The sequence below is a fragment of the Portunus trituberculatus genome, chromosome 21 (assembly GCF_017591435.1).
Source record: "Portunus trituberculatus isolate SZX2019 chromosome 21, ASM1759143v1, whole genome shotgun sequence".
NCBI classification, from domain to species: domain Eukaryota; kingdom Metazoa; phylum Arthropoda; class Malacostraca; order Decapoda; family Portunidae; genus Portunus; species Portunus trituberculatus.
The window spans coordinates 5,064,375-5,084,374 of record NC_059275.1 but is presented as its reverse complement, the minus strand read 5'-3'; the positions used below and the strand labels follow the sequence as shown (position 1 = coordinate 5,084,374).

Below are 20,000 nucleotides of genomic sequence, written 5' to 3'. Positions count from 1 at the left end.
CGTTAGGTCACGTTAGGTTAGGTTAGGTCACGTTTGGGGGGCAAAGATCAATAGGGTTAGTAAGTTATCTTTGGTTCTCGTGTCACATTCTCTTTAATTGGTTCGTGGTTTTATATTCAGTTGTTGTTCTCTCTCACTATGTCTGGTAGTCGATGCTGCCTCGTGGTATGTGACTAACTGTATACCATCATTGCTCTTCCTTCTCCTCCTCCTCCTCCTCCTCCTGCTCCTCCTGCTGGTGTTGTTGTTGCTACTGCTGTTCTTCGTTTTTTGTTGTTGTTTTCTCGCCTTGTTGTCTTACTTGTTTCTCCTTTTGTTGTCTGGTTTTTGTCTCCTGTGTTTCGTTTTTATTTATTCATTGGTACTTGTTTAGTGTTGCATTGTTGTTTGTGTGTGTGTTGTGTTCGTTGTATCCCTGAATTTTGACTAACTCTTTTTAAGCTTTTATGGAGACTATAATTCAAGTGGGCTCTTTTTTCTGATATTAATTTTTTTTTTTTTTTTTTTTGCTCTTAATAGTTCTCCGTCTTACATAAAAAAAAAATACCTATTATGTTGTGGTGGATCTATGGTACTGTAGTGAGGTGCGTACCGTTTGTATTAGTACCTTTATTTCAGCTACCTACGTCAATTGCGTCACTTTCTCATATCTGTTACGTGTTCTTGGTACCTTTTGTGTGTGTTCTGTTGTATGGTTCTTGTGACATAATCCTGCGTGTGTTGTGTTGTGTTTATGGTGGTGCCTTCCATTGTGCTTGCGTGGGTGTGTTTCATTGTGTTATTGTTAAAGTAGTGTGTTGCAGCGCTTGTTCAAATATGTTCTGTCGTGTTAGTTTAGGAATTTGTCATGGCGTTTTGTGTGGCGTGTTCCGTTCTCTCTTCCAATTCATCTGCTTTCATCCTCTCCGATGTCGCAATACTCAAAAACAATAGGACCAAGATACAGCTCAAATTTCGCTTATAAACAACAGAGGAGGCAGAAACACTATGCTGTGGTCTTACTAATACTAACTTCTCGCTCTCCAGCATTGTTATATAGAGGGAATGAAGAGACTTACCGTGCTTGTGACCGTGGTGTTAGGGTGGTGTGGTGGTGTGACCTGGCTTCCCACACACCACTTACAGAAGGTCGCCTCTCTCGTTCCCACGCACTGACTTTCTAACTGACTTTATAAACTATTTCCTCTCTCCCTCCCTCTCCCTCCCTTTACCTCTCTCTCTTTCTCTCTCTCTCTCTCTCTTTCCTCCCCCGCGGAGTGAGAACACGTGAGGAATATTAAAGAGGTACTTGAAAGAGGGGAAAAAAATAACGGAGAAATGAAAATAATAGTAAAAGCAAAACCGGGAAAAGAAAGAAGAGAGGAACGGCGAATATGAAGTGTTGCAAAGAGTTGGAATAAATGCGGGAGGAAAACAGAAAAATAAAGACAGGTGGGGAAAAATAAAGACAGGAGGAGAAAGGAAAGGTGGAGTAAAAGTACAATGAAGAAGAGAAAGACAAGTAGGAAAAATTAAGAGAAATAAGAAGAAAAAAACAGAGGGAAGAGAAAGGAGACAAAAAAAATAGAGTACGTAAATCAATAGCAACAAGAAGAAGAGGAGGAGGAGGAGGAGGAGGAGAAGGAAAAGAACGTAGAGGAGATATGTGATAAGAGAGATGCAAGAACAAGAGCAGGAGGAAAACAAGGAAGAGAAAGGAAGAGAAAATGTAGTATATCGGAACCAAGAAGAGGAGGAGGAGGAGATGAGGAAGATAGATACATGATAAAGGATAACCAAGAAGAGAACAGGGGAAAACGAAGAGAAAGGAGATAAAAATAAAATATATCAATAAATACAAGAGGAGCAGAAGGAGAAAGAGGGGAAGAAAAGAAAAGAAGGAAGATACATGATATGAAACAATCAAGAAAAGAAACAGAGAAGAGAAAGGAGGTGAAAATGTAATAAATCAAATTAACAACATGAGGAGGAGGAGGAGGAGGAGGCAGCAGGAGGAGGAGGAGGAGGAGGAGGAGGCGCAGCAGGAGGAGGAGGAGGAGGTGAGAGATCTAGGTGCCGTTGTTCAGTGAGCGGGAATCGCCAGGTAATCGCTTCCTTAACACGAGAGGAAGTCGAGGATTTGGCGAGGAAGACAAAAGAAGAAGAGCGTGAGGAGCGAGGCGCCGGAAAGAGTGCAGTGAGCGGGAGGCAGAGGACCCAAGCGGCAGGAGGAAGAGGAGGGAGGGAGGAGAGGGAGTGGGAGAGTCAACAGGGAATTAAATGTTTTGTCCTACACACCCTGTACTCATTCACTCACTCACTTTTAAACCTCTCGTGATTATTCCATTATTCCTCCTCTCACTCCTTTGTTCAACCCTTTAATGTTCATCCCAGCCATTTAGACTCCATGCAACCCTTTTAATTCACTCATTGAAACACTCATTCAATCACTTTCACATTTCGTTCCCTTTTTCTTTTCTTTTTTTTGCAGTCACCCAATCACAGCGCCAGTCACCAACCCACCCACCCACACATCCACCCACCACCCACCCACTCACTCACTCGCTTGTACTCACGGTAGCTTCCAGTCTCCATTGCGCCCCATTGCGTCATGCTCCACCTTCTACTTACCCTCCCCCTCCGCCCTTCACCGACCCACCCACCCCTAGTACAGCCAGGTACGGTAGCGGGGTGTACCTGTCACATCCGGCAAACTCAGGTTCTAAATCATCAAGGTACACATTACAGTAAGACACAGATTATATACAGGTAACTCGTGGTGGTGTTTGGTAATGATGGTGATGTACTATGTGTGTGTGCGTGTGCGTGAACAAAGCTTGGTGTTGTTGTGGTGGTGTGGTTAGGCAGGTGTGGTGCGGCGGTGGCGTAGTGATAGCGTAGTGGTGGTGGTGAGGGAGGGAGTGGCAGTGCGGCAGACAGCTTGTTGGATTGGTGAGGACGTGTCGTGGTGGTGGTGATGGTGGTGGTGCTGGTGGTGGATGAGGTGAAGGGACGGAGTAATTACGTGGTGGTGGTGGTGGTGGTGGTGCTGAGGGGAAAGAAACCAAGGCACCTCATCACCACTTTCCTTCTGAGAGAGAGAGAGAGAGAGAGAGAGAGAGACGTAATGATAAACGATTCTTTGCTCCAGGGAGAGCAAGAGAAGCCTGACCTGAACACCCTAAGGACACAACCACACTATTTAGCATGTGACGTGGAGATTTGCGAGTGCCAGATGGCGTGTGGGGCGTTGCGTGGCACCAGCTGGCTCTGCTGGGTGGCGTGGGGCGGGGCAGGTCGGGGCTTGTCGGGGCTGGGCTGGGCGGGGCGGAGCGGCAGGTGGCGGAGTGGGAGTAGGAGAGGGGCGAGCCGATGCAGGGTAGGTCACGCGTGTCCGTTGAGTCGAGGTACTGCTGCAGCCTCGCCCCGTCAGGTCAGTCACCCCGCAGTACCCCGGATGACTTCTCCATTTTACCAGTTCGAGTCTCCCTTCCCCACTTCCTCCCCCCAGGTTCACCATCACCACCATCACCACTATCACCACTATCTCCTCCCACTGCTATCACTGAAACCTTTCTTTTTATTCGCCCTCCCCACTTCCACCATCACCTATTATCCACGTCTTCCACACTATAAATTCCTCCTGTTTTCCTCTATCCCTCTCCATTTTGGGTATAATCTCCTCACCAGCATCACCACCACCTACTTACCACTATCTACATCCATGCAAATCCCTCCTCTTTACCATAGAAACCTTGCTATCTCCTCTTACATCTTTGCAAGGGTCTCTTTTCACCCTCTGAACATCCGAATTATCACTACCACTGTAAAATTCTCCCTGACTTTATTTTCTTCCTGTCTAGACTTACAAATCACTTTACTGTAGAATTTAATCTTTTTTTCTAGCTTCTAATCCTTTATCACTGTATAACTCCAATCATTATCCTTTCATACCTGTACAAATTAAATATCTTCCTTCACCTCTACTGTAAAACCTGTCTTGTCACTCATACTTATGCAAAACCCTTTCTTATCCCTATAGCACCACCAACACCATCATCACCACCACCAGCACCACTTCTACTGCAGAATTTCCTCCTCACTTGGAAAACCTCACCCATCACCACCATCACCACCATCACCACCATCATCACCGTTGTAGAACCCCGCACCACCGTTGTAAAACCTGCAGGAGGGACGAGAGTGAACCTTAGTTACCTGTCTTTGTCGCTCGCTGGCCGCCCAACACACCTGTGCGCTCCCTCACCTGGTCTGGCTTGGTAGGTGTGTCTGTTGCTGCCTCGACTCTTTGTTTGTTTGCTTCCTCTTATGGTCATGACTTGATCTCCACTGTTTCTTGCTGTTCTTGCGCTCGTGTTCTTTTTTTTTTTTTTCTCTCTCTCTCTTTCTCTCTCTTCCTCGCCTGGTATCGTGGTGAGTTGCTGGACTGAAAGGTTGCAGGTTTCGATTCCCTCACGCTGCAGTTGCTTTGGTGAGAGTGCAGCATGATTTACCTTACATATACCACCTCACCTGTCTAGTGCAGTCAGGTAAATCCTCTTCATTTTTATTCCAAGAAGGGTTGACGTGCTGGGGCCATGTTTAAGTGGTGGTAAAGTTGCGAATTACATCTGGTTGCTTCGTATAAAAAGTTACTTAGGGTTACTCAGGTTAGTCAGGTAGCAAGAAAGTATTACGTACCATGCAAGACTGTTTTGGAAGTGTTTGTAAATGTTTAACAGAGAGATGGCATTGTAAAGCAGGAGAGACGAGAGAGATAAGAGATATGTTGACTTGTTTATGCTACTGTCTCCTCCTCGTCGTCGTCGTCGTCCTCCTCCTCCTCCTCCTCCTCCTCCTCCTCCTCCTCCTCCTCCTCCTCCTCCTCCTCCTCCTCCTCCTCCTCCTCCTCCTCCTCCTCCTCTTGTATAACTGTCATAGATAGCAAAAAATCAAACCTGCCGAGAGAGAGAGAGAGAGAGAGAGAGAGAGATTAAGAGGAAGCAAAATTCAAGCTGACAAGGATGAGTTGAGATGACCACACCAAAACTCCTCTCGCTGCCTTTATTAGGTAGTGAAGCTCAGGGCGGTTCTCCTCTTTCTCTTGCCCCACCTTCCTTCCTCCTCTTCTTCCACTTCGTCATCTTCCCCATCCTCCTTTTCTTCCCGTCCTTCTATGCCTCCTCCTTCACTTTTCCTCATCAATATTCTTCTCCATGTCATCACTATTCTTTTCTTCCTCCTCCTCCTCCTCCTCCTCTTCCTCTTCTAGAACTAGTCTACATTATGCAAAATCGAAGGAGAAACGCCTTGCCTCAGACACTCAGAAAAAAAAAAGGCTGAGAATGAGAGTCAGTCCCGATGGGCAATAGGGCAGTGGACTCTGTTATAGTGAAAGGAACAATGATATATGCTTACCTAGAACTCTAAATCACACAGGTAACGGAGGTTGTAGAGAAAAGTGTAAATGTCAAGACTCCGTGTGTGTGTTAGGGGGGAAGGGGGTTAGGTGTGTGTGAGTTACATATTTCGAAAGGAAGAGAATGTTTAGTTCAATTTTCTTGTTTTTTTCTCTATTTTTCTTTTTTCTTTTCTTCTTTTCTTCGTCGTTCTGTACTCTAGGGATGCAGTGTTTTCTTCTATTTTCATTTTTTTCTCTTTTTTCTTCATCATCATTCCACAATCTAGAAAAGGAAAGTTCTGCTCCAGTTTCTTTTCATTTCTCTCTTCCTCTTTTCATTTCTCCTCAGTCTAGAAACCAAGTGCTATTTTTTAATTTTCCTTACATTTTTTTTTTTCATTTTTCCCTTTTCATCTTTATACAACCAAGGAAAGGAATGTTTTTCACAAATTTACTTCTCGTTTTCCTATTTTTTTTTCTTTTCATCATTCCACAATCTATTTCTTTTCCACACTTGCTGCTCCTCCTACTCTTCATTTTTCCTTCCTGGTTCTCGATGAAAGTTTATAATAATGTCGTCGTTGCTCCTCCCTGGGTTATTTTCCTTTTTTTTCTCATGCTTTCCACTTTACTCTTGCTTAGTAACATGATGCGAGTGGCGAAGGGAGAGGAGGAAGGAAAGGGAAAAATGCGGCTTTACTTGTCATTGCTGTGGTGAGTGATAGTGATGGTGATGTGTTGAGAGAGAGAGAGAGAGAGAGAGAGAGAGAGAGAGATCGTTTCACTTGTTATTTTTGTTATGAAGATGACGAAAAATTAACTTTGGAGCAGTTGTAGTAGTAGTGATAGTAGTAACACGAGTAGTAATAGTAGTAAAAGTAGTAATAGTAGTAGTAGTAGTTGTAGTAGTAGTAGTAGACAGTAAAAAGAGACAGTTATACCAATATCACAAAAAAATTAAAAACAGTTGTAATTATAACGATAAGAGACATGTACATAGACACACACGTAGTAAGAGTACCAGTAGTAATGCAGGTGTTGATACGAGCAGTACACTCACACTCACTCACACGCGGCTATGGGTCAGTGCACGCGCGTGAAGTGAAGGCGAGCCCGACGAGCAGACAGGCGGGTGGGCGCTGCGGGAGGTGCGTCTGTGAGTGTGGCACGTGAGAGGGCGGGCAGCTGGTGGGTGGCCTGGCGGTGACTGGCGGCTGAGTACATTGCAACATAATCCAGCCCCTTCATTCTTCTTGCATTCATTTCCCTTTCCTCTTCTTCCGATGCTTCTCCCTCTCTACCTCCTCCTCCTCCTCCTCCTCCTCCTCCTCCTCCTCCTCCTCCTCCTGCTATTTCTTCTTCTCTTAACGTTATGCCTCACTGCTCTCCAATCTGTCCACACTATATTTGTATTCTCCCTCTCTCTCTCTCTCTCTCTCTCTCTCTCTCTCTCTCTCTCTCTCTCTCTCTCTCTCTCTCTCTCTCTCTCTCTCTCTCTCTCTCTCTCTTCCCTCTTCTCCAGCTCTTGTGCCTCCTCCTTCTCCTCTTCTTCCTCCTCCTCCTCCTCCTCCAAGCAGCGGATATCTCAAGTGACATCGACCAGGAACTCTCATACAGACGGTGAAAGGATGGATCACTACCTCACGAACGCACTTCCTCCCCACTCACTCACTCACTCATTCAGTCAGTCTCTCTCACTCACTCAATCACTCACACACTCACTCACTCACACTCTCTCTCTCTCTCTCTCTCTCTCTCTCTCTCTCTCTCTCTCTCTCTCTCTCTCTCTCTCTCTCTCTCTCTCTCCCCATTAGTAGATAAAATAACAATAAATCCCAATTGTCAATAATAATAAAAACAATGACAATAAAATTAAGATAATGACAAATAATAATAATAATAATAACAATAATAATAATAATAATAATAATAATAATGATAATAATAACAAGAAAGATAAATCGATCATTTTTCATAAGTAAACATACAATTACTACGTATACACTCTCTCTCTCTCTCTCTCTCTCTCTCTCTCTCTCTCTCTCTCTCTCTCTCTCTCTCTCTCTCTCTCTCTCTCTCTCTCTCATCATTCACTCACGCTCACTTGCTCAATTATTTTTTTTCTTTCTCACTCTTTCTTTCTTCATTTCTTCTCTGAACTTCTGAACTGAAGTTGCTTTTGCAAGCGAAAGAGGTGATGAATCTCTCTCTCTCTCTCTCTCTCTCTCTCTCTCTCTCTCTCTCTCTCTCTCTCTCTCTCTCTCTCTCTCTCTCTCTCTCTCTCTCTCTCTCTCTCTCTCTCTCTCTCTCTCTCTCTCTCTCTCTCTCTCTCTCTCTCTCTCTCTCTCTCTCTCTCTCTCTCTCTCTCTCTCTCTCTCTCTCTCTCACACACAGGCGCCACCATGGTGACACACACACACACACACACACACAGTTAAGGGCAACCACCACCACCACCACCACCTTCGCAGCTAAGCGTGTTACATTATCCTTTCACAACACGGGTTTTTATGGCTTGGCGGCAAGGGCGGCGTGAGTTCTCGTGATGGGCGGCGCAATTATCCTCTCCACACTGCTGCTACGGGAGAAAGGGCGGGGAAAGGGCACACACTGGGCGGGGTGAGACAAGGGGCAAGGAGGACATGAATGGTCGTGACAGTTTGAACACACACACACATAGAGAGAGAGAGAGAGAGAGAGAGAGAGAGAGAGAGAGAGAGATGAAAAAAAAATGGTAAAATAAAAGGATAAATAGACACGAATAGATACTTAGCTTGATATATATTTAAGTAAGAAGAGAATGACAGCATTAGGTAAAGAGGTAAATAGGTACAGATAGATACTTAGCAAGGTAGAAGGTAAGTAGTAAAGAATGTAGTGAGAGGATGAGAGTGTTATGTGAAAAAAAATAGGTATTCAGCTCCGTAAGTAGGTAGAAAGGATGGTAGATACATAAATAGTTAGATAGATCGATTAATAGGTACAGAATGCATAGTGAGATAGAAAATGAGAACATGTGTAGGTATTATAAGAGGAAGATGCAAGGAGTATCATTGGAGAGTCTTTGGTGTTTTGAAATTATATGGAAGAGAGAAAATTAGAAAGGTAGACTATTAATAATGATTATAGAAAGGGAATAAGAGGTAAATGAGAGAAAAGAAACAGGGAATATGAAGAAATGAGAGTTATAAGGATGAATAGAATAAAAGATAGAAATATAAGAGAGAATTTTAAGGTAAAGAAAAGGAATGAATAGGATAAGTAAATGACAAATAAGAAATAAAGACAATTTAAAAGACATAAAAATGAGAAAAAAAAACATGAGAATAATTTAAGAGATAATTTGCAATGGACGAACAAGAGATAAAGAGGAAATAAATGAGAGAGGGGAATAGGTTAAGTACAAGAGAGAGGGGAGGAAAAGGGAGAAAGAAGGGACCATATGGTACGAGAGTTTTAAGGGTGAAAGATGAGAGGAAAAGATAAGGATAAGAAAATGAATCGGAAAGTGTAAAGGAGAAGAGAAGGGAAAGGAAGGGAAGGGGAAATGTGAGATAGACAATAGAAGGTGAGGGGAGAATAGTGGGGAAATTTGGGTAGGTTTTCGGAGGTAAAAGGTGAGGGCTGACTTCTCTCTCTCTCTCTCTCTCTCTCTCTCTCTCTCTCTCTCTCTCTCTCTCTCTCTCTCTCTCTCTCTCTCTCTCTCTCTCTCTCTCTCTCTCTCTCTCTCTCTCTCTCTCTCATGTAATGTTCTTCCAGATATTCGTGGGGGTATACAGTTATCTCCATCCCTCCCTCCTCTTCTCCTCTCTCCCTAGCTCCCCTTCTCCCTCCCACCCTCCCTTCCTTTCCTTTTCTTCCTCTCTCTTTTCTCAGTTGGTTCTTATCTCCCTTCCGTGACATGACACACACACACACACACACACACACACACACACACACACACACACACACACACACACACACACACACACACACACACACACACACACACACACACACAGGCCCATTCTCAGTGCCACTTGACGGAAAGAGAGAGAGAGAGAGAGAGAGAGAGAGAGAGAGAGAGAGAGAGAGAGAGAGAGAGAGAGAGAGAGAGACTACAAGATTTATTTCGTTACTACTACTACTACTACTACTACTACTACTAGTACTACCACATCTACTACTACTTCTACTTCTACTACTATTACTACAACTACTACTACCACCACCTCCACCTCTATCACCACCACTTCCGCTACCCCAAATACTTCTACTCTTATCTTTATTATCATTATTATTATTATTATTATTATTATTATTATTATTATTACTATTACCGCTACTACTGTTATCTCACCTGTCATTAACATTTCATACAAGTGACTTTAACGCCTCACTTGCACCACTCGACCTCTTTTACGGGATAACATTTTTCCTTCACCTCTTGAGTATTATGAAAGCATTATGCGGGGGGAGAGAGAGAGAGAGAGAGAGAGAGAGAGAGAGAGAGGGAGAGGAGGAGGAGGAGGGGATAGACATTGCGTGGGCGTTCATGCGTGTAGATGATGCTAATCCACCTCTCTCTCTCTCTCTCTCTCTCTCTCTCTCTCTCTCTCTCTCTCTCTCTCTCTCTCTCTCTCTCTCTCGTGCATTCATTGCCTTGTTTTTCTTAATCTTCTGGCTTCAAGTTTTTCTCTTCTTCTTTTCCTCCTCCTCCTCCTCCTCCTCCTCCTCCTCCTCTTCCTCCTCCTCTCCCCCTCTCGGCAAGCATTGAATGAAGTTGAGTCATGAAGTGTGTACGTGCTTATATGTGTACGTGTGTGTGTGTGTGTGTGTGTGTGTGTGTGTGTGTGTGTGTGTGTGTGTGTGTGTGTGTGTGTGTGTGTGTGTGTGAGTACGCCAGATAGCCACTGAAATTTCAAAAGGTAATTAAAGAGAAAGTCAGCGTTAGATTTTTCCTTTTTCGGTAGCACTGTGTGAGAGAGAGAGAGAGAGAGAGAGAGAGAGAGAGAGAGAGAGAGAGAGAGAGAGAGAGAAAGGTGGAGGCTAACCTTTTGACCTCCCCTTTAGAGAGAGAAAGAGAAAGAGAGGTGGAGTTAACGTACAGTACTCAATCTACACTTTCACGGGCACTGTAGCCAACACACGATCACCTGCACCTTACAGTCTTCCCAGCGCCCCACACACCTGTCGCAGAGCACACCTGTCCACCTTGCCGCGCCTCACGAAGAGCATGTGTGTGAGGTCAAGCAGTTGTGTGCCGTGAATCGTGACCTGGCCGGAGTAGAAGCGTGGATGAGAGGGGAAGGGAGAGGAGAGAGAGAGAGAGAGAGAGAGAGAGAGAGAGAGAGAGAGAGAGAGAGAGAGAGAGAGAGAGAGAGAGAGAGAGAGAGAGAGGTCAAGGAGGGGGAATATAGCCCTGGTTAGCCCTCCTCCTCCTACCCATGCCCTCTCCTCCTCCTCCTCCTCCTCCTCCTCCTCCTCCTCCTCCTCCTCCTCCTCCTCAGCATCAATGTCCCGTTAGCTGAGAATCACGTGAAGTAGTAGTGGTGAAAAAAAGTTAATTATCATGGCACGGAGCAATAACGACAGGTAACCACACTCGTGAGGTGGTTGTCTCCTTTATTTCCTTACTGTTTTCAGCTCTAATAAATGGCCGAGCTGTGAGACTGTGAGAGGCCGCCTAGAGGGATAGGTACTCGTAGGAGGGCAGAACGCGGATATGCTTGTTGTAGGAGTGGCAGGCAGCAAGAAAATCGTGTGTGTGTGTGTGTGTGTGTGTGTGTGTGTGTGTGTGTGTGTGTTTAATTGAATAGATTGTTTGATAGATGTGGAGGGATTTAGATAAGGGAGTAGATGGACAGCAAAGTTTTATATTGGTTTTCACGTGGGCTGGAAGGTATAAAGGTAGATGAATAGATATGTATGTAAATAGATTGATAGAAAGATGGAGAGACAAATTGATATACATACAAGTATTTAATTGACATACAGACAGATGGATTGATAAACAGATAGATAGATATACAAAGAGTAGATAAACAAGTAGATTGACAGACGTAAAAGAATGATATATAAATAGACTTACAGGTAAACACACACACACACACACACACACACACACACACACACACACACACACACACACACACACACACACACACACACACACACACGAAAAGCCACATGTTATTCTTGTGTGAGTGTCGTCATTCACACCAAACACTGGGACAACTCCAGTCACTCCACTCCCCCTTATGACACCTCTAGAATGTATATGACGCCCTGGGGAGGTATATGACACCTTCAGGCACTATTATGACACCATCTGGCCCTCTGAAGCTTCTGTAACATCGTGGGCCTTGAAATTTATGACAGTGTGACAGTTTATGATCCTCACATACACTAAATAACGCCTTGGGGTTCACTGGATGTTGTCTCACTGTGGGCATTGTGAGGTGTTTCAAGGTTAGGTTTGGTTGTGTTGGGTTAGTGAGTTACATCTGGTTTGGTTAGTATGTGATGTGTATTGGTTTGTTCTATGTTAGTCATGTTTATTGTGTTCATGTGTGTGTGTGTGTGTGTGTGTGTGTGTGTGTGTGTGTGTGTGTGTGTGTGTGTGTGTGTGTGTGTGTGTGTGTTTCTTGTGGTTGTGTTTCGAGTTGGTTTTTTTTTTTTTTTTTTGTGTGTTGTGTATGTTTTGTGTGGTGTGTAAAGTGTGGTAGGTGTTTTATTCGTCTATCTATTTGTATGCATCTGTTTCTTTTCTATTTATTGATATGTTTTACCTCTCTGTTTATTTTTCCATCTTTCTTTTTTCTTTGTAATTCTTTTCTTTCTTTTATTAATTACCATTTGTCTGTCTGACCATTTTTTGAATCATTTATGTATACGTTTTATGTGTAACTGTCTACCTCTACCAATTTACCTGCGTCTGTCTGTCTGTTTATCTGTTCTTTCCTTCATCTATCTATACTATATTTTGTATGTTGCCTTTATGGGTATGAAAGCAGGTATGTGTGTACGTGTGTATCTATCGGTATTTTCATGATACAGGCGCTTATTACCATTCGGCTTTTTAACTGCTTTCTCTCTCACTCCCCGTCACTGAGCCGCGTTGCCTGCACCTCCCAGGGCTGCACGCGACGCTAATGACAACCTGCGTGAGGCTTTGAAATAACCATGAACCGGGACATCAAACAACAATACACGCAGCAGACAGAATACAATAATACAATAGGTTGGTTTGCCTGCATGTGAAATCGACAGGAATGTACCCTCTATTTACCGCACGTATGAAAGTGACACCTCACATCACGTGGCAGATACAGGCTCACTTTCACTGCTGGGAGTCAGGTTGTAGTTAATATGAACTCTCTAACCTCTCCGTAACATCACCATGCTGTCACCCGCACCTATACACCATTTATGGCTCAGTCAGCACCACTCAACACCACCACACACACCCCAGCACGTGTAAACAGTCCACAGGACCCATTAGCACCTCAAAATCTTTCCCATGGATGATTTAGCTCAAAGAAAGTTAGTCTGTGCTATCTCAGTGGCCTTTGTGTCGCAGTAAGCACTCTGTATCACCACAATATGACACTGTTCAAAGCTTCAATCTGCACCACGAATTTATATACACCAATGAATGATCTGCAGTGTAACACAAAGCATTTTATATTGCCAATGGTCAGTTTACAGCACCTTTGAACTGTACACCATTCCAGACACTTGACATCAACACCGCACAGACTCCAGCACCTAAGGGACACTCTGATATTTTCTACACCTGATAGTTTTACACACAATACCTTCTAGCCTTCACATAATTACAATATCACCACCTTTGAACTTTCCACACCACTCTAGGTATACTCCACATCAACACCATTCAATTCTCACCACTAACAGACCGCCCAGCTACTCCCTACACACCAGATAACATAAGACAGAACACTCCGCGCCATATTCAGAACCCCTTCCCATTTTCAAAGACCACAGAGACGGTTAGCTGAGTTTTAAAGAGTATTTTTCTTGTTAATAATGCAGAAAACTTGTTAACGTGTCACCAGAATTACAGAAACACCCTTAATAATCCGTGGCACTTCAACTAGAGCCGTTTGAAAATTAAGGTGCGGCGCTGGTGTTTCACACACACACACACACACACACACACACACACACACGGCCCGGTAGCTCAGTGGTTAGAGCGCTGGCTTTACAAGCCAGAGGACCGGGGTTCGATTCCCCGGCCGGGTGGAGATATTTGGGTGTTTCTCCTTTCACGTGTAGCCCCTGTTCACCTAGCAGTGAGTAGGTACGGGATGTAAATCGAGGAGTTGTGACCTTGTTGTCCCGGTGTGTGGTGTGTGCCTGGTCTCAGGCCTATCCGAAGATCGGAAATAATGAGCTCTGAGCTCGTTCCGTAGGGTAACGTCTGGCTGTCTCATCAGAGACTGCAGCAGATCAAACAGTGAAACACACACACACACACACACACCCTCACGTCCTTCTGTACCTGTCAACACGTGCACCGGATCATCAGGTGAGCAACGAGACCACCTGTATTATTGTGGCGCTGATGAAGGTGCAAGCCAGGTTCTTTCTTTCCTCCAATTTTTTGTCATCTTATTGCTGTTTTCTCGCTCGTCAAACTTTCTCTCCTGATGGTAAAAAGAATCAGCATTAGAAGAAGGTGGTGGTGGTGGTAGTAGAAGAAATTAAAAAGTGTAAGAGGAGGACGAGCAGGAGGTGGAGGAGGAGAAAGGGACGGTGGAGGGGAAGCAGTATTGAAGGGAGTAAAAGAAAGAGGTGGAAGAAATGAGGAAGTGACAGAAGAAGGAAACAGGTGGAGGAGGAGGAGGAGGAGGAGGGTGACGAGAAAGTGAAGGAGGAGAAGGAGGAGGAGGAGGAGGAGATATTGAAAGAAGAGAAAAAGGCAGAGGAGTAGGAAGAAGAAAAAAAAATAGAAGAGGAATAAGATAGGAAATAGAAAGAAAGGAGGCGAAAAAAAGGAAAGAAAATAGAAGAGGAGAAGGAGGAGAAGGAGAAGGAAAAGGAAGAAGAGAAAAGAAAGACAAGAAAGAGGCTAATGAAAACGTGACCTTGGAAATCGACATGTCAGTTTCATACGTTTTTCCATTTTCTTTCCTGAGAGAGAGAGAGAGAGAGAGAGAGAGAGAGAGAGAGAGAGAGAGAGAGAGAGAGAGAGACTTCCTCGTGTTATGATCTTTGAACTCCTAAATAACAAACTCACACAAAATTGGCCTTTTATGCTTTTTGGGAAAATTTAATGGACTTTATATATTTTTCTTCGTTTTTATTTTTTCTCTTCCGGGTTCGTTTTATATTTTATTTTTCGGTTTCTATTTTTGTGTTTCTTTCTTTGTTTCTCTTTTTCCTTCTATTTATCTATTTTCTTTGCGACTTTTTCTGTTTATTTTTTTCCTTTCTCATCTCTTTCTCTCCTTTTTTGCCCTTTTATTTTTCCATCTGTTTCCTTTGTTTCTCTTCCCGTTTATTATCTTTCCCTTATATCTCTCTATCTTTCTTTATTTTTTTCCTTGGTTTTCTCTTTTTCTTTCTTCCTCATTTTTTTCTTTTTCCTCGGATTTTCCTTTCTCACTCACCTCCTTTTCTTTTTCTCATTTTTCTCTCTTTACTTCATCCTATAAACACCAAATTTTCCTGCTTTCTATCTTTTTCCATTTATTTTTTCCTTTTTTCTTCTATAACTTCTAATTTCCCCAGTTTTTTCCTTTTTTACCCTGACTTTATTCATTATTTCCTCTCTCTCTCTCTCTCTCTCTCTCTCTCTCTCTCTCTCTCTCTCTCTCTCTCTCTCTCTCTCTCTCTCTCTCTCTCTCTCTCTCTCTCTCTCTCTCTCTCTCTCTCTCTCTCTCTCTCTCTCTCTGGTCTCTGCACAAAAGCCGTGTATAGTATTTCGTGTTTCGTTGATGTTTTTTTTTTTTTTTCTCACTTTTCCCTTCCGCGTTTGTGTCGCCGCGGGGGAAAAGTCGCCTTGTGAAATAGTGAAAGCTTGGGTGTTATGTGATCCAAAGGAGATGGAAGGTGTGTGTGTGTGTGTGTGTGTGTGTGTGTGTGTGTGTGTGTGTGTCTCATTCTGTAAGTCTATAATTCTCTCTCTCTCTCTTTCTCTCTCTCTCTCTTTCTCTCTCTCTCTCTCTCTCTCTCTCTCTCTCTCTCTCTCTCTCTCTCTCTCTCTCTCTCTCTCTCTCTCTCTTTCCTCACGTCGTTGCGTCACCAATCAATCACATATGAAGAAATATATATACAATTTCAGAGAGAGATGTATACAATTTCAGAGAGAGAGAGAGAGAGAGAGACTACTGACGAAGCCCTTGAAATATCACCATTACCTTCATTCATTCTCACTTCCTTCTTTTTCCTCCTCACTTGTATTCTCTCCGCTAATCTGAGTTAATTAGCGGCTCACCTGCGCGTCCTTTGGTTTGCGAGACGAGAGGAGAAACGTTTTTAGGATCAGTTATCTTTAGTACTTAGGAAACGTTTGTTCCTCCCGTGCTTGAGTGCTTAACCCCTTCAGTACCATGACGCGTTTCCATATTCATTCTGCTTACTATTCGGTGATTTTCTACAGCTTCAGAAACTCATGGGGGAGATTGAAGTAGTGAAGACTGTGGCATTAATCTTCTGACCTCCATAGAGCTTTCTTAATATCAAGGAAATTGTCTATTGGTACTCAGATCTCAAAGTAAAAATGTGTCCCAGTACTGAAGGGGTGAAGACTTAATGTAGTATTTGAATGCTGGGAATTTATGATACTTGTGTTATGGTATTTAAATAAGTGCGTTGTTTGAGCTTCAGTTAATTCTTCCTTGGCTTTTTTTTTTGTGTGTGTGAGTGATATTATTTATGTTTGTTATTATTAATGTTATTAGTTGTGGTAATGTCAGAGTGAAAGTTTAAAAGAAAAAAGGAAGGAAAAACCAGGCGTGTGTCTGGTTTTATTTCTGTATTATAATTAGTGGGAGGCAGAAAATAACGAAGGGAAAAGCATTATACAAGTGTTTGGTTTAATTTTATTCATTACAATTAGTGGTGATATCAGTGATAGGTGAAAAAATAAAGGGAAAAAATAAAAGAAGTGTGTGGTGTTATTTTGCTTATTATAATTAGTAGTAATGTCAGGGTGGGGGATCAATAAAAGAAAGAAAAAAAGAGAGAGAGAGAAAAAGAAATAATCAGTTCGTCTTCTTTTCCGGGTAAGCTGAAGGCAATCTCAAACACACACACACACACACACACACACACACACACACACACACACACACACACACACACACACACACACACATTTACACCACTACTGCGTATGATTATTTACATATTTATCGACTTAATTATTCATTTATACACTTTATTAAACTGTATCTTGTTAACTCACTAACTGATGCATTTATTCAATTACGTAGTTCATCTGTGTAGTGTGTGTGTGTGTGTGTGTGTGTGTGTGTGTGTGTGTGTGTGTGTGTGTGTTTAACCTTATTGCTGTTCTGTTACCATTCTCAACACTCTCTAGGTATAGGTGATATTTGTTATCTATAATTAGAAAGAACAGGAATAAAATGATAAATATTTCAATTTCTGCCCAGTATTATATCGATAGTGGCTGTAACAAGATATGTGAATGAATGGTAGTGAAAGAATTGACTTCCTTATCCTTCTCTCTCTGCTTCCGTATCGTGTGTAGCGGCTGCCTGTGTCCTTCTTGCCCTTCTCCTCTATCGTGTGTTGCTGCGTCTGTTGCGAAAGAGGACGAGATTGTGTTTAGTAAAGTTTTGTAATGCTTCCTGTAATTTCTCTTTCTTTTGCTTCATTTATTTTCTTTATTATTCGTAGTTAAATTCGTCTATCTTTCTTCTTAATGTATGTTTTTATTTGTCTTATATTTATTAATTTTTCCATATTTGACGTATTTGTTTTTGTTTTTTGTTTTTTTTTTTTGTTCGGTAAGATATGAAAGTTACAAAAAGGAGAAAAATAAAAGAAAGTTGGTATGAGGTATTAAGGAAATGGAAACAGTTTATTTTAATATTTACAAGGGAGGAAAACTCAGTAGAAATAACAAGAAACTCAGGAAAGTAAAAAGGACTTATTTATCACCCACATGAATGAAAAAAGAAAAAACAAATACTGCTGAAAGATAAATAGACACACCAGTTAAGGTTAGAAAGCTACTCCATACAGGAAAAAAAATACAAAAGGAAGAGAAAATAAAACAAAAAAATTCCTATGAGGTATCAAGGAAAAGAAAACCGTTTATTTATCCACGAAGGAGGAAGAACCAAGAGCAAAAAAAAAAAAAAAAAAAAAACTAATTCATGAAAGTCAAAAGAGCTGCTAATCGTCTCTCCTTTAGAATTAAAATCCAAGAAAATGGCATAAAAAAAGGCAAATAAAACCAGTTGAATTTAGAAAGCAACACTGCACGGAAAAAAGAAAACGTGCAAATCCTACAACGAAGACTCAAATTACAGGAACCTCGTACATAGACCACACGTTACAGCTGCGAGAGATTCAAGGCAGGGAACAGCTTAAGTAATCACGATAATTTGTAATAATAATCAGCTGCTCTCGCTACGTTTCTCATCCGAAATATAATGAGCCAAAGTGAATTACATATAATCACACAGTGGGAGGAGGCAGGCTTGGAGTGATGAGAGAGTGAGGAGTGCAGGGAGTGAGTGAGGCAAGGAGCGTGTGTGGGAGAGCAAAGGAAGGAAGGAAGATGAACACAGAGAAATGAAGAAAGAATTGAAGGATATTACTGAGCTGGAAGCGTGGTGGTAGGAATGAGAGAGAGAGAGAGAGAGAGAGAGAGAGAAGTTTAGGGGGCTGCACGGTTTTATCAATTTTATCTTTCATGTAGTTCCTCAGTTTTGAAAGGGAAGACGTAAGGGAAGAAGAGAAAGGAGAGGAGGGATAGGAAGGAAAGAAGAGAGAGAGAGAGAGAGAGAGAGAGAGAGAGAGAGAGAGAGAGAGAGAGAGAATAGGGAAAGAAACCAAATCAAAATAAAGATAACAAAAATGTAGAATAAAGAACAGATTTTGCAAGAATAGAAAAAAATGAAAAGATGAATAGAAAAAGATGGAAAAGGAGAACGAATAAAGAGGAGAGGAAGTAAAGAAAATGGAATAAGGAAAAAGACAAGAGGAAAAGAGAGTTACTAGAGACTAAAGGAAAAGTGATAAGAAGATATAAGAAAAGAAGAGAATAAGAGAACAAAGACATGGCGAAGAATGAAAGGACAAAGAAAAACCGAGAAATGGGAAAACAATGGGAAAAGGTTGAGAGGGAGGGTTGATGGGGGAAGGTTAATGGGGATAAGGCGGCCGGGGAAGGGACAGGAAAGGGAGAAGGGGAAGGGGGGGGGGAAAGAATGAAGGGTGTGAGGGGGAATGGTCCGTCATGAGATGTGTACAATGGCGCCGCGTCACGACTCGTCTCAAGGTCCTGCGTGATTGTTGTCATTATTTGGTTTTTATCACCAATTCAGTTAATTACCCGTGGATTTTAATGGTTGGGTGAGAGAACTTACACACACACACACACACACACACACACACACACACACACACACACACACACACACACACACACACACACACACACACACAAGCATCTTAATCGTTATTTCATTTTTTTACTACTAATTGTACAGCTTCTTTTACCGTCACTACTACTACTACTACTACTACTACTACTACTACTACTACTACTACTACTACTGTAATACTGACAACTTTATAGCATCATTAACAACAGCATTAACACTTATGCACTATTGCTACTACCACTACCACTGCCACCACCACCAGCACCACTATCCTCAAGAGAGAGAGAGAGAGAGAGAGAGAGAGAGAGAGAGAAATTAAATAACTGTACTGGGTGTGGTTCTTTCTACCCAGACGTGCCCTAAACTCCCTCCCTCCTCCATCCCTTCCTCCCTGTACAATGAGAAGAGACGTGATGTATTTCATGCGAGTCACCAAACCTTTTTGTTGTCTTTTTATGGACACGTTGATGAGAGAGAGACGAGAAAGGGACATAACCCAGTGAGAGAGAGAGAGAGAGAGAGAGAGAGAGAGAGAGAGCGCAGTATCTACTCTGAGAGAAAGTGAATGACTGACTGACCCCTCCATTACCTTCCCATCCTTTCCCCTTCCTCTCCCCTCCTCTCTCTCTCTCTCTCTCTCTCTCTCTCTCTCTCTCTCTCTCTCTCTCTCTCTTTCTCTGACCCCCTTCCCCCCCCCACCCCCTCTCCTTTCCCACCCTTCTGAGGAATGAGGAAGTTTTGAGATGATGTACTGTTATGTATGTCATGGGGTCAAGTCTACTACTACTACTACTACTACTACTACTACTACTACTACTTGTAATAATAATAATGATAATACTGCCGCTGCCACTATTACTGTTGATGCTTTTGTGGTTATTACTTATATTACTGCTACTTCTATTATTACTTTTTCCTTTCTTTTTTTAATCATTTTTCTTCTTCTTCTTCTTCTTTTTCTTCATTTAATGCTGCTACTATTACTGCTACTACTATAATGAAAATAATAATGATAGTAATAGCAATGA

At 42.4% G+C, this 20,000-nt stretch overlaps 1 protein-coding gene and 1 non-coding gene across 2 annotated transcripts in view; both read left to right on the top strand.

Annotated features, from left to right (window-relative positions):
* LOC123506924 overlaps positions 1 to 20,000 on the top strand; it is a 283,593-nt gene that overhangs the window by 213,117 nt on the left and 50,476 nt on the right.
* On the top strand, positions 13,558 to 13,631 carry Trnav-uac. Its single transcript has one exon. It is a non-coding gene; the product is annotated as a tRNA-Val (tRNA).